The following is a 13,758-nucleotide window of genomic DNA, read 5'->3' on the forward strand; positions in this document are numbered from 1 at the left end:
CTCCACTCTACCAGCTGAGCTATCGAAGGGAAGTCGGATGGGTGCAGTAACACGTGACCCCTTGGATGCAAAGCCAGTGCTGAACACTTGGCATTTGATCTTCTAGGTTGAGGTATTGCTTGATGCCGCCTCGGCCGATAAGGGCAGATGCCTAGGCAGATGTTATGTGGGAGGCTACGGCTTGACGTATTGCACAGAGAGAAAAGGGTTTGTAAAGAGCCAGCGCATTTTGTTGGGATCCTCCAAAGTCCCGGCAAAAATGGTGATGTACCCTGTGCCCCGACAGCAAGTGAGCAGAATAGTACTTGGAAGCACATTGAGTTTAGCCAAAGGAATTGTGGCGAAAGCTAGGAAAGAGTGGTCAGAGCCTGCTAGCTGTAAGAGGCCTCAAAGCAGCAGAGTGCAGTAGCCCGGCTAGCTCAGTCGGTAGAGCATGAGACTCTTAATCTCAGGGTCGTGGGTTCGAGCCCCACGTTGGGCGTGCCTTTTTTTTGGCCGAGTCAAAGGCCTTTGCAAAAGGTGTCAGTATCTCCAGTTCCTTCAAGCGCACTGCACAATCACACCTTTACCATATCTACTGGCTTGGCTTCCTTTCTCTCCACCAATGGGGAAATATTTCTAGCTCATCTTCCTAGAGGTGACTTGGTACGGCAGCAAATGGAGCTTGCACAGCAGGGGGTCTGTGGAGTCAATGTCATGGGTGGCCTTAGTTCTACACAGCCAGCAGCATGCTTGCTGCACAGCCTTGCGTTGGTGGTATAGTGGTGAGCACAGCTGCCTTCCAAGCAGTTGACCCGGGTTCGATTCCCGGCCAACGCAGTCTTCTTCTTTGCGCCCTTGACAAAACACCGCAGGGCCAAAGCTCCTTCAAGCAAGCTCCTAAGATGTCTTGCCTTAGTGACAACAGTGCAAAGATTCCGCCGCATCCCAACAGGCTCCGGCCTCATGCTTTAACTCGCTCAAGGAGTACAGCATTATCCAGGGACCAGGTTCAGGAATTTCAAACACTCATTCACAAACAATCAACTCTGGCACACACACAGCATTGCTAAGTAGCTGGCTACCATTCCAACACCCTCAACTGGCAAGATAACTGGCAGCATTTTGAAGAATGCTAAAGAATTTCTCAACAAGGAATGGAGACTGAAGTCGGAGCCAGAACAAACAAGCATGTCCCATGATGTCATAGGCCTTTTCACTTGGATACGCTTTGCGGAGGCTATTGACATTGTGGGAAACATCTGAAATGAGGGAAGACTCTTGACATCCAAAAAGAACTAAAGCTTGACCAAGTGCATTCATTGCTGGCCCTTTGACTCAAGCAAGCCCATTTCAAGTACCCCAATGACTTCTACAGACAGAAACACGCCGCTGCCATGGGATCACTTGTATTTCCCATTGTAGCTAACCTGTGCATGGAGCAGCTGGACAAGAGAGACTTGAATTGTTCCATGGGGAAAAGACCAAGTCATTTGTTAAGGCATGCGGATTATACTTGGCTCGAGAGTAGAGCATCAGAAACACAAGCTTTCAGTGAACGCATCAAGTCAGTGGACCAATACATCAAGTGTACACGGGAAGAGGCACTGAATAGCAAATGACCCCTTTTGGACGGCGTCTTACAAGGCAAGGAAGGGGCTGACTTGGGCAGGGAGGTCTCCAGGAAACCCACCCACACAGACCGCTATCTGCCTTTTGACTCACACCACCCACTGGAACACAAGCTGGGGGTTCTTAGGACTCTGCAATATCCGGCTGACATGGTAGCAACAAAAAGAGTCTAAAGACAAAAGAACACAGATGTAACGCCACCCTTGCCAGGGACGCTGGCATGTTTGCCCCGGTTTCCCTTTACTTCGCCCCGCAGCCAGGCACAGTGTATTTCTTCAGCCACATACACACACGCGCAAACGATCCTTGTCTTCAATCACCGGACTTGGGGATGTTTGTTTTTGGAGTTTTCTTGTAGAGCTGGGGATAGGGATGGGGAATTGAAGTGGGATACTGCAAAATTAGAACTTTTCACACTGAGGACATCTAGCCGATCTCTTAGTTAAGCGGTATTGACGTCCTGACTGGCTTCAGGCCCTCAGGTTGACCCACCTGGGGCCGCATAGCAGCCTGCGCCAGGCGAGGCAGCCTGCCTCCAGCCCAGCTGTTCGGCCCTCTCCCAGGAAAGAGGCACAGTCTCTGATGGGGTGCTGCTTCAGATTGAGTGCGGCTTCGAAAGAGTGCATAGAAGAAGCAGTTAAACGCAGCAATCTAATTATGCCTTCTCTACTTTCACAGGTAAATGCTCCTTTCACCTACCTCCACTCTTAACTCCAAAACGCATTGACTCCTGCTGCCTTCCTCCTGGGTAAATGCTCCTTTCACCTACCTCCACTCTTAACTCCAAAACGCATTGACTCCTGCTGCCTTCCTCCTGGGTAAATGCTCCTTTCACCTACCTCCACTCTTAACTCCAAAACGCATTGACTCCTGCTGCCTTCCTCCTGGGTAAATGCTCCTTTCACCTACCTCCACTCTTAACTCCAAAACGCATTGACTCCTGCTGCCTTCCTCCTGGGTAAATGCTCCTTTCACCTACCTCCACTCTTAACTCCAAAACGCATTGACTCCTGCTGCCTTCCTCCTGGGTAAATGCTCCTTTCACCTACCTCCACTCTTAACTCCAAAACGCATTGACTCCTGCTGCCTTCCTCCTGGGTAAATGCTCCTTTCACCTACCTCCACTCTTAACTCCAAAACGCATTGACTCCTGCTATATTCAGAACAAATGGTGTATTTATATTTTTGTATATGTTGACCAGTTCTCACCTTTAGCTGCACCCGTTTTACGATCGGTGTCTGTTTCCTGAGAGAATCATCCCCCACTCCTCATGTGATCTTTATCAGCTTCTAATTGGGGTGGAGTTGAATGCTCATTTGAGCATCTCCCTATAAATTTAGATCAGCTCATGGGGGAGATCTCTGATGGGGGGCACAGTCTCTGATGGGGTGCTGCTTCAGATTGAGTGCGGCTTCGAAAGAGTGCATAGAAGAAGCAGTTAAACGCAGCAGTTGAACTAAAGCAGGAGAACCCAAGCAGCAGGAAGACACAACAACAGTAAGAAGCTCTACTGCATGCTGGAAGACTGCAAGCAAACACCCTGGGAAACTTCTTACATGCCTGAGACCCACTCTGTGTGCCTTTATATAATACGCCCCTCTTCTCATCATATTACTACCCTCTGTTCCCAAATCTCATTTCTCTACCCCTCTACTCCACCCCACAACCTGTACATCTCCCCCTCACTGCTATCATCTCCCTACTACTGCTCTCTTCACCTCCCCAAAATGTCTCTTCCACTCCTCCTTCTCATTTTCCTCTCCTTCGCTCCCAAATTCCATTCACTATATCCCTCTGCCCCTCCCAAACATTTGTATATCGTGTCCTCACTGCTTCCCTCACCCCTCTATGGCACCCACCACCTCCTCCTATTACTCCACTCTCCCACTGACCCCAACACCTCCACTAGGAGTTTCTCACGCTCCGGCACATCCCGCTCCCATGCCACCTTTCTCACCCTTCTCCTCCTCCTAGCCGCGGGGGACATCTCCCCAAATCCTGGCCCTCCACCTCCCTCACCCGCTCAACACCCTCCCACTTCCACGTCCTACTGCAACCCCCGCAACTTAGTATCTGTCTCCCTGCTCCCTAAAATCTCCCCCCCGTTTTCATGTGCACTCCTGAACGCCCGTTCGGTGTGCAACAAGCTTACCGCCATCCACGACCTCTTTGTTTCCCGCTCCCTCAACCTCCTGGCGATCACGGAAACCTGGATCCAGCCCACTGACTCTACCTCCCCTGCTGCACTCTCCTACGGAGGTCTCACCTGGACCCACTCACCCAGGCCTAACGGTCGTAAAGGTGGTGGGGTTGGTCTGCTCCTGTCACCGCAGAGCACCTTCCGAGTCCTCCCAAACCCCCCCTCACTATCCTTCTCCTCCTTCGAGGCCCACTGCGTCCGACTATTCTCCCCAACCCCCCTGAAGATTGCTGTGATATACCGGCCTCCTGGATCCATACCCCGCTTCCTGGATGACTTCTCCTCCTGGCTACCCTTCTTCCTCTCCTCTGAGCTACCCACCATAATTCTTGGGGATTTTAACATCCCTGTCAACCTCGACAACCCGGACACAGCCCGTCTCCTCCACCTAACCTCCTCCTTTGCACTTGCACAGTGCATACAATCCACCACCCACTCCGACGGAAATATCCTTGATCTTGTCTTCTCCAACCGATGTGCTCCCCACAACCTCACTAACACCCCCTTCCCTCTCTCTGACCACAACCTGATCACCTTCTCTATCTCCTCGTCCTCCAACGCCTACCCCTCCAAATGTCACACTACTACCAGCCGTAACCTCCGCAACCTTAACCCTGCCTCCCTCCACTCTGCAGCTGATCAACTCCACGACCGCATCCTCCCCCTGTCCTGCCCCGACTTGGCTTTGACCGCCCACAACAATGCGCTCTCAACAGCCCTTGACTCACTAGCGCCTTTAACCACACGCAACACCAGACCCCGACCGCTCCAGCCCTGGCAGACTGATCACACCAAAACCCTCAAACGACAAAGTCGTGCCCTGGAGCGACTATGGCGCAAAACCAAATCCAAACAAGCCTTCACCCGCTACAAATCTGCCTTCCGCACCTACACCTCCTCCCTCCATGCTGCCAAACAGGCCTACTTCTTGACCCTCATCAAGGCCCTCTCCTCCAATCCTCGCCGACTCTTCTCTGCCTTCAACTCTCTACTCTCTCCACCCCCACCTCCACCCAGCACCTCACTCACTGCCCTTGAGATTGCCAATCACTTCAAAAACAAAATTGACACAATTCGCAAGGACATTGCCGCAACTCACACGCCCTCTCAACCTGTCCCCTCTCACACAGCTACCCCCTTATCCCCCCTCCCCCTCGACATAACCCGCAGGGACTTCGTCGCTGCTCAAACTCTCTCCAACCCCCTTCACCCTCACTCAGCTACCCCCTCATCACCCCTCTCCCACGGCCCCACCACTGCTCTGACCTCCTCTTCCACCCCACCCTACATTCCTCATACTGAAGCTCCCCCAACACTCCACACCCTTGACCTTACTACCATCGAGGAAGTCTCCAAGACCCTCTCTGATGCCCGCCTCACCACCTGCCCCCTCGACCCTATCCCCTCACAACTCCTACGACCTTCCTCCTCCTCCATCCTACGCTCCCTCACCCACATCTTCAATCTCTCCCTCTCCTCAGGCACTTTCCCCTCCCCTCTGAAACATGCACACATCACCCCCATACTTAAAAAGCCCTCCCTGGACCCCAATGACCCGAACAACCTCAGACCCATCTCCCTGCTCCCATTTACATCTAAACTCCTCGAGCGCCTAGTCTACACCCGCCTATGCTCTCACCTCAACGACAACAACCTCCTCGATCCCCTACAGTCCGGCTTCCGTCCCCTACACTCCACCGAAACTGCCTTACTCAAACTCTCCAACGACCTGCTAACCGCCAAAGCTAATGGACACTATTCAGTGCTCCTACTCCTTGACCTCTCTGCGGCCTTCGACACAGTCGACCACCCCCTCCTCCTCAAAAAACTACACTCCCTCGGCCTCAGAGATTCTGCTCTCTCCTGGATCTCATCCTACCTGTCACAACGCTCTTTCAGCGTTACCTATAATGCTACCACCTCCCCCTCACTCCCCCTCTCTGTTGGGGTCCCTCAAGGCTCTGTCCTCGGGCCCCTTCTCTTCTCCATCTATACCTCCTCCCTTGGCCAACTCATACACTCTCACGGCTTCAACTACCACCTCTATGCCGACGACACACAAATCTATCTCTCAACCCCCCACCTCACCCCCTTGGTCTCAGCCCGAATCACACACCTACTGAGCGACATATCAGACTGGATGTCGCTCCACTTCCTTAAATTGAACCTCTCCAAAACCGAGTTTCTTGTCTTCCCCCCAACCCGGACCCCACCCCCCATTGATTTCTCCGTCACATCCAACAACGCTACCATCAAACCCGCCCTGCAGGCCAGAGTACTGGGTGTCATTCTGGACTCCAACCTATCCTTCCAGCCCCAAGTCCAATCTTTAACAAACTCGTGCAGACTCCACCTCCGCAACATCGCCAAAATCCGCACGTTCCTAACCCCAGAAACCACTAAACAGCTCATCCACTCCCTCATCATATCACGACTCGACTACTGCAACTCCCTCCTCACTGGCCCGCCTCGCCGCTGGCTATCCCCTCTTCAGTCCATCCTGAACACGGCTGCCAGACTCATTCACCTTTCCAACCGCTCTGTCTCCGCCACCCCCCTCTGCCAATCCCTCCACTGGCTTCCGATTGCGCAACGGATCAAATTCAAAATCCTAACGCTGACGTACAAAGCTGTCCACCATACTGCCCCGAACTACATCACTGACCTAATATCCAAGTACCGCCCAGCACGCACACTCCGCTCCTCACAAGACCTCCTTCTCTCTAGTTCCCTGGTCTCCTCCTCCCATGCCCGCCTCCAGGACTTCTCCAGGGTGTCACCCATCCTCTGGAACTCCCTGCCCCAACCCATCAGATTATCACCTACTCTCCTCTCCTTTAGGCGCACCCTGAAAACCCATCTCTTCAGGGAAGCCTACCCCACCCCCTGCTAACTTGCCTCCCTCCTCCACTCTTCCTACCACTCCATCCCCCACAGCTATCTCCTCCTGTGCCACCACCCCCTCCCTCCTAGATTGTAAGCTCGAAAGAGCAGGGCCCTTGATCCCCTCATGTTTTGCATTGTATTGGTATTGTTCTGTCACATGTTCTGTCTCCCTTTGTAATGTACAGCGCTGAGCGAACTATTGGCGCTTTATAAATACTGTATAATAATAATAATAATAATAATGTGCTGGCAGAACATACATGCCACTCCCAGCATGCGAAAGGAATGCCCCCCTTGCAAATGGCCAGGGCTGTATCCATATGCATGCTGTTTGTTTGCCTAGCCCCCACCCATGTTCTGGAAAGCTCTCACAGCTTCCCGAATGCGGGAAGAACTCTGACAAACTCAAACAACATCAGAGAATCATCAGCAGACCTGACTCATCCATCGCAGCACTCGCTTAAGCAGAATGCCACACTGAATTTACCTGACAGCCTCTCTGGTAAGCAGAGGCCAACTATACAAATCCTAGCACATGACTAGGAGGGTGCTACCGGGACATCTCAGGAGGGCTTTGAAAGCTTGTGGCTACCCAGACTGGGTCTTGGTTAAAACCTCTGCAAGCTCAGGAAAAAAAACTGGGGAGAAGCAGAACACTTGGAGAAATATAGTCATCCCGTATGGAACTGGAGTGTCGGAAAAAGTCAGAAGGATCTTTAAGAAACATTGCATCCCTGTGTACTTCAAGGCCAGCAATACACTGGGACACAAGCTTGTCCATCCACACTATCTGTCTTCCACATTATTAACACCTCTCTCCAGGCGATTTGACATCAATTGACGCCTTTAGCCAGGTCAATCTAGGCACTATTAGCTATGCAGGCTTCCTGACACCCAACAAGGGGATGATGTAACTTGAAAAAGGGCGCCTCCACAATTCTCACAGCTCCCCTCCTGTTCCTGGACAATCAACATCGACACATTCCATGGTAATTGGACTAAGGCCTCTTCAGGTGTGAATAGAAATGCTGGGGTTTGTTCCTGAGACTCAGCGGAAGCGAAGAAGTGGCTTGACTAAACTAAGAAAGATCTTCAACATTCCAGAAGAAGACCAATTGAATGCTACACATTACTAGTTCGTTTTCAAGGTAAATGGTCAGTGAAGGCTCAATTGGCAGGCGTGTGAGGCGAGCCAAAGGACACGCTTTGTCTTCCTAGGTGGGTGTCAGACTTGGCAGCGGTCCCGGCTAAGGTAATGAGAAAAGGTGAGCGTCCCTGGGTGGGCTCGAACCACCAACCTTTCGGTTAACAGCCAAACGTGCTAACCGATTGCGCCACAGATACCACACATGGAGCGTGCTTGAACTGGCCCGAAGGAGAAATGAAAGATCAACTCAAGGTGCCTAAAAAGTTTCCCAATTGCACATTTGTAGAGCTGAGGGATTGCCTTCTTTCTAAAAGGAAGTGACGCGGGCTAAAAAGCCCTTCCTTCGAGCCGGAATTGAACCAGCGACCTAAGGATTGCTACTTTATCTACTACAGTCCTCCGCTCTACCAGCTGAGCTATCGAAGGGAAGTCGGATGGGTGGGGTAACACGTGACCCCTGCAAATGCAAAGCCAGTGCTGAACACTTTGCATTTGACCTTCTAGGTTGAGGTCTTGCTTGATGCCGCCTCAGCCGATAAGGGCAGATGCCTAGGCAGACGTTACGTGGGAGGCTACGGCTTGACGTATTGCACAGAGAGAAAAGGGTTAGTAAAGAGCCAGCGCATTTTGTTGGGATCCTCCAAAGTCCCGTCAAAAATGGTGATGTACCCTGTGCCCTGACAGCAAGTGAGCAGAATAGTACTTGGAAGCACATTGAGTTTAGCCAAAGGAATTGTGGCGAAAGCTAGGAAAGAGTGGTCAGAGCCTGCTAGCTGTAAGAGGCCTCAAAGCAGCAGAGTGCGGTAGCCCGGCTAGCTCAGTCGGTAGAGCATGAGACTCTTAATCTCAGGGTCGTGGGTTCGAGCCCCATGTTGGGCGTGCCTTTTTTTGGCCGAGTCAAAGGCCTTTGCAAAAGGTGTCAGTATCTCCAGTTCCTTCAAGCGCACTGCACAATCACACCTTTACCATATCTAGTGGCTTGGCTTCCTTTCTCTCCACCAATGGGGAAATATTTCTAGCTCATCCTCCTAGAGGTGACTTGGTACGGCAGCAAATGGACCTTGCGCAGCAGGGGGTCTGTGGAGTCAATGTCATGGGTGGCCTTAGTTCTACACAGCCAGCAGCATGCTTGCTGCACAGCCTTGCGTTGGTGGTATAGTGGTGAGCATAGCTGCCTTCCAAGCAGTTGACCCGGGTTCATTTCCCGGCCAACGCAGTCTTCTTCTTTGCGCCCTTGACAAAACACCACAGGGCCAAAGCTCCTTCAAGAAAGCTCCTAAGTTGTCTTGCCTTAGTGACAACAGTGCAAAGATTCCGCCGCATCCCAACAGGCTCCGGCCTCATGCTTTAACTCGCTCAAGGAGTACAGCATTATCCAGGGACAAGGTTCAGCCATTTCAAACACTCATTCACAAACAATCAACTCTGGCACACACACAGCATTGCTAAGTAGCTGGCTACCATTCCAACACCCTCAACTGGCAAGATAACTGGCAGCATTTTGAAGAATGCTAAAGAATTTCTCAACAAGGAATGGAGACTGAAGTCGGAGCCAGAACAAACAAGCATGTCCCATGATGTCATAGGCCTTTTCACTTGGATACACTTTGCGCAGGCTATTGACATTGTGGGAAACCTCTGCAATGAGGGAAGACTCTTGACAGCCAAATAGAACTAAAGCTTGACCAAGTGCATTCATTGCTGGCCCTTTGACTCAAGCAAGCCCATTTCAAGTACCCCAATGACTTTTACAGACAGAAACACGCCGCTGCCATGGGATCACTTGTATTTCCCATTGTAGCTAACCTGTGCATGGAGCAGCTGGACAAGAGAGACTTGAATTGTTCCACGGGGAAAAGACCAAGTCGTTTGTTAAGGCATGTGGATTATACTTGGGTCAAGATTAGAGCATCAGAAACACAAGCTTTTAGTGAACGCATCAAGTCAGTGGACCAATACATCAAGTGTACACGGGAAGAGGCACTGAATAGCAAATGACCCCTTTTGGACGGCGTCTTGCAAGGCAAGGAAGGGGCTGACTTGGGCAGGGAGGTCTCCGGGAAACCTACCCACACAGACCGTTATCTGCCCTTTGACTCACACCACCCACTGGAACACAAGCTGGGGCTTCTTAGGACTCTGCAATATCCGGCTGACATGGTAGCAACAAAAAGAGTCTAAAGACAAAAGAACACAGATGTAACGGCACCCTTGCCAGGGACGCTGGCATGTTTGCCCCGGTTTCCCTTTACTTCGCCCCGCAGCCAGGCACACTGTATTTCTTCAGCCACATACACACACGCGCAAACGCTCCTTGTCTTCAATCACCGGACTTGGGGATGTTTGTTTTTGGAGTTTTCCTGTAGAGCTGGGGACAGGGAATTGTAGTGGGATACTCCAAAATTAGAACTTTTCACACTGAGGACATCTAGCTGATCTCTTAGTTAAGCGGTATTGACGTCCTGACTGGCTTCAGGCCCTCAGGTCCACCCACCTGGGGCCGCATAGCAGCCTGCGCCAGGCGAGGCAGCCTGCCTCCAGCCCAGCTGTTCGGCCCTCTCCCAGGAAAGAGGCTGAGCCCATGTGCTGGCAGAACATACATGCCACTCCCAGCATGCCACTGGAATGCCCCCCCTTGCAAATGGCCAGGGCTGCATCCATATTCATGCTGTTCGTTTGCCTAGCCCCCACCCATGTTCTGGAAAGCTCTCACAGCTTCCCGAAGGCGGGAAGAACTCTGACAAACTCAAACAACATCAGAGAATCATCAGCAGACCCGACTAATCCATCGCAGCAATCTGTTAAGCAGAATACCACACTGAATTGACCTGACAGCCTCTCTGGTAAGCAGAGGCCAACTATACAAATCCTAGCACATGACTAGGAGGGTGCTACCGTGACATCTCAGGAGGGCTTTGAAAGCTTGTGGCTACCCAGACTGGGTCTTGGTTAAAACCTCCGCAAGCTCAGGAAAACAAACTGGGGAGAAGCAGAACACTTGGAGAAATATAGTCATCCCGTATGGAACTGGAGTGTCGGAAAAAGTCAGAAGGATCTTTAAGAAACATCGCATCCCTGTGTACTTCAAGGCCAGCAATACACTGGGACACGAGCTTGTCCATCCACACTATCTGTCTTCCACATTATTAACACCTCTCTCCAGGCCATTTGACATCAATTGACGCCTTTAGCCAGGTCAATCTAGGCACTATTAGCTATGCAGGCTTCCTGACACCCAACAAGGGGATGATGTAACTTGAAAAAGGGCGCCTCCACAATTCTCACACCTCCCCTCCTGTTCCTGGACAATCAACATGGACACATTCCATGGTAATTGGTCTAAGGCCTCTTCAGGTGTGAATAGAAACGCTGGGGTTTGTTCCTGCGAAGAGGTGGCTTGACTAAACTACGAAAGATCTTCAACATTCCAGAAGTAGACCAATTGAATGCGACATATTACTAGTCCGTTTTCAAGGAATGTGGTCAGTGAAGGATCAATTGGCAGCCGTGTGAGGCGAGCCAAAGGACACGCTTTGTCTTCCTAGGTGGGTGTCAGACTTGGCAGCGGTCCCGGCTAAGGTAATGAGAAAAGGTGAGCGTCCCTGGGTGGGCTCGAACCACCAACCTTTCGGTTAACAGCCGAACGCGCTAACCGATTGCGCTACAGAGACCGCACACGGAGTGTGCTTGAACTGGCCCAAAGGAGAAATGAAAGATCAACTCAAGGTGCCTAAAAAGCTTCCCAATTGCACATTTGTAGAGCTGAGGGATTGCCTTCTTTCTAAAAGGAAGTGACGCGGGCTAAAAAGCCCTTCCTTCGAGCCGGAATTGAACCAGCGACCTAAGGATTGCTACTTTATCTACTACAGTCCTCCGCTCTACCAGCTGAGCTATCGAAGAGAAGTCGGATGGGTGGGGTAACACGTGACCCCTGCAAATGCAAAGCCAGTGCTGAACACTTTGCATTTGACCTTCTAGGTTGAGGTCTTGCTTGATGCCGCCTCGGCCGATAAGGGCAGATGCCTAGGCAGACGTTACGTGGGAGGCTACGGCTTGACGTATTGCACAGAGAGAAAAGGGTTAGTAAAGAGCCAGCGCATTTTGTTGGGATCCTCCAAAGTCCCATCAAAAATGGTGATGTACCCTGTGCCCTGACAGCAAGTGAGCAGAATAGTACTTGGAAGCACATTGAGTTTAGCCAAAGGAATTGTGGCGAAAGCTAGGAAAGAGTGGTCAGAGCCTGCCAGCTGTAAGAGGCCTCAAAGCAGCAGAGTGCGGTAGCCCGGCTAGCTCAGTCAGTAGAGCATGAGACTCTTAATCTCAGGGTCGTGGGTTCGAGCCCCACGTTGGGCGTGCCTTTTTTTGGCCGAGTCAAAGGCCTTTGCAAAAGGTGTCAGTATCTCCAGTTCCTTCAAGCGCACTGCACAATCACACCTTTACCATATCTAGTGGCTTGGCTTCCTTTCTCTCCACCAATGGGGAAATATTTCTAGCTCATCCTCCTAGAGGTGACTTGGTACGGCAGCAAATGGAGCTTGCGCAGCAGGGGGTCTGTGGAGTCAATGTCATGGGTGGCCTTAGTTCTACACAGCCAGCAGCATGCTTGCTGCACAGCCTTGCGTTGGTGGTATAGTGGTGAGCATAGCTGCCTTCCAAGCAGTTGACCCGGGTTCGATTCCCGGCCAACGCAGTCTTCTTCTTTGCGCCCTTGACAAAACACCACAGGGCCAAAGCTCCTTCAAGAAAGCTCCTAAGTTGTCTTGCCTTAGTGACAACAGTGCAAAGATTCCGCCGCATCCCAACAGGCTCCGGCCTCACGCTTTAACTCGCTCAAGGAGTACAGCATTATCCAGGGACAAGGTTCAGCCATTTCAAACACTCATTCACAAACAATCAACTCTGGCACACACACAGCATTGCTAAGTAGCTGGCTACCATTCCAACACCCTCAACTGGCAAGATAACTGGCAGCATTTTGAAGAATGCTAAAGAATTTCTCAACAAGGAATGGAGACTGAAGTCGGAGCCAGAAGAAACAAGCATGTCCCATGATGTCATAGGCCTTTTCACTTGGATACACTTTGCGCAGGCTATTGACATTGTGGGAAACCTCTGCAATAAGGAAAGACTCTTGACAGCCAAAAAGAACTAAAGCTTGACCAAGTGCATTCATTGCTTGCCCTTTGACTCAAGCAAGCCCATTTCAAGTACCCCAAAGACTTTTACAGACAGAAACACGCCGCTGCCATGGGATCACTTGTATTTCCCATTGTAGCTAACCTGTGCATGGAGCAGCTGGACAAGAGAGACTTGAATTGTTCCACGGGGAAAAGACCAAGTCGTTTGTTAAGGCATGTGGATTATACTTGGGTCAAGATTAGAGCATCAGAAACACAAGCTTTTAGTGAACGCATCAAGTCAGTGGACCAATACATCAAGTGTACACGGGAAGAGGCACTGAATAGCAAATGACCCCTTTTGGACGGCGTCTTACAAGGCAAGGAAGGGGCTGACTTGGGCAGGGAGGTCTCCGGGAAACCTACCCACACAGACCGTTATCTGCCCTTTGACTCACACCACCCACTGGAACACAAGCTGGGGCTTCTTAGGACTCTGCAATATCCGGCTGACATGGTAGCAACAAAAAGAGTCTAAAGACAAAAGAACACAGATGTAACGGCACCCTTGCCAGGGACGCTGGCATGTTTGCCCCGGTTTCCCTTTACTTCGCCCCGCAGCCAGGCACACTGTATTTCTTCAGCCACATACACACACGCGCAAACGCTCCTTGTCTTCAATCACCGGACTTGGGGATGTTTGTTTTTGGAGTTTTCCTGTAGAGCTGGGGACAGGGAATTGTAGTGGGATACTCCAAAATTAGAACTTTTCACACTGAGGACATCTAGCTGATCT

At 51.2% G+C, this 13,758-nt stretch overlaps 5 non-coding genes across 5 annotated transcripts; 3 read left to right on the forward strand and 2 right to left on the reverse strand.

The window, feature by feature from the left end:
* The first annotated feature begins 408 nt into the window (after positions 1-408).
* On the forward strand, positions 409-481 carry TRNAK-CUU (transfer RNA lysine (anticodon CUU)). Its single transcript has one exon. It is a non-coding gene; the product is annotated as a tRNA-Lys (tRNA).
* Positions 482-747: 266 nt separating this feature from the next.
* TRNAG-UCC (transfer RNA glycine (anticodon UCC)) lies at positions 748-819 on the forward strand. The gene has a single exon. It is a non-coding gene; the product is annotated as a tRNA-Gly (tRNA).
* A 7,365-nt stretch (positions 820-8,184) lies between these two features.
* TRNAY-GUA (transfer RNA tyrosine (anticodon GUA)) lies at positions 8,185-8,271 on the reverse strand. The gene is given in 2 exon segments: positions 8,185-8,220; positions 8,235-8,271. It is a non-coding gene; the product is annotated as a tRNA-Tyr (tRNA).
* Positions 8,272-11,442: 3,171 nt separating this feature from the next.
* On the reverse strand, positions 11,443-11,516 carry TRNAN-GUU (transfer RNA asparagine (anticodon GUU)). Its single transcript has one exon. It is a non-coding gene; the product is annotated as a tRNA-Asn (tRNA).
* Positions 11,517-12,463: 947 nt separating this feature from the next.
* On the forward strand, positions 12,464-12,535 carry TRNAG-UCC (transfer RNA glycine (anticodon UCC)). The gene has a single exon. It is a non-coding gene; the product is annotated as a tRNA-Gly (tRNA).
* The last annotated feature ends 1,223 nt before the right edge of the window (positions 12,536-13,758 follow it).

The sequence above is a fragment of the Staurois parvus genome, unplaced genomic scaffold, assembly GCF_062004578.1.
Source record: "Staurois parvus isolate SC_StPar_1 unplaced genomic scaffold, SC_StPar_1.0 ptg002404l, whole genome shotgun sequence".
Classification (NCBI taxonomy): Eukaryota; Metazoa; Chordata; class Amphibia; order Anura; family Ranidae; genus Staurois; species Staurois parvus.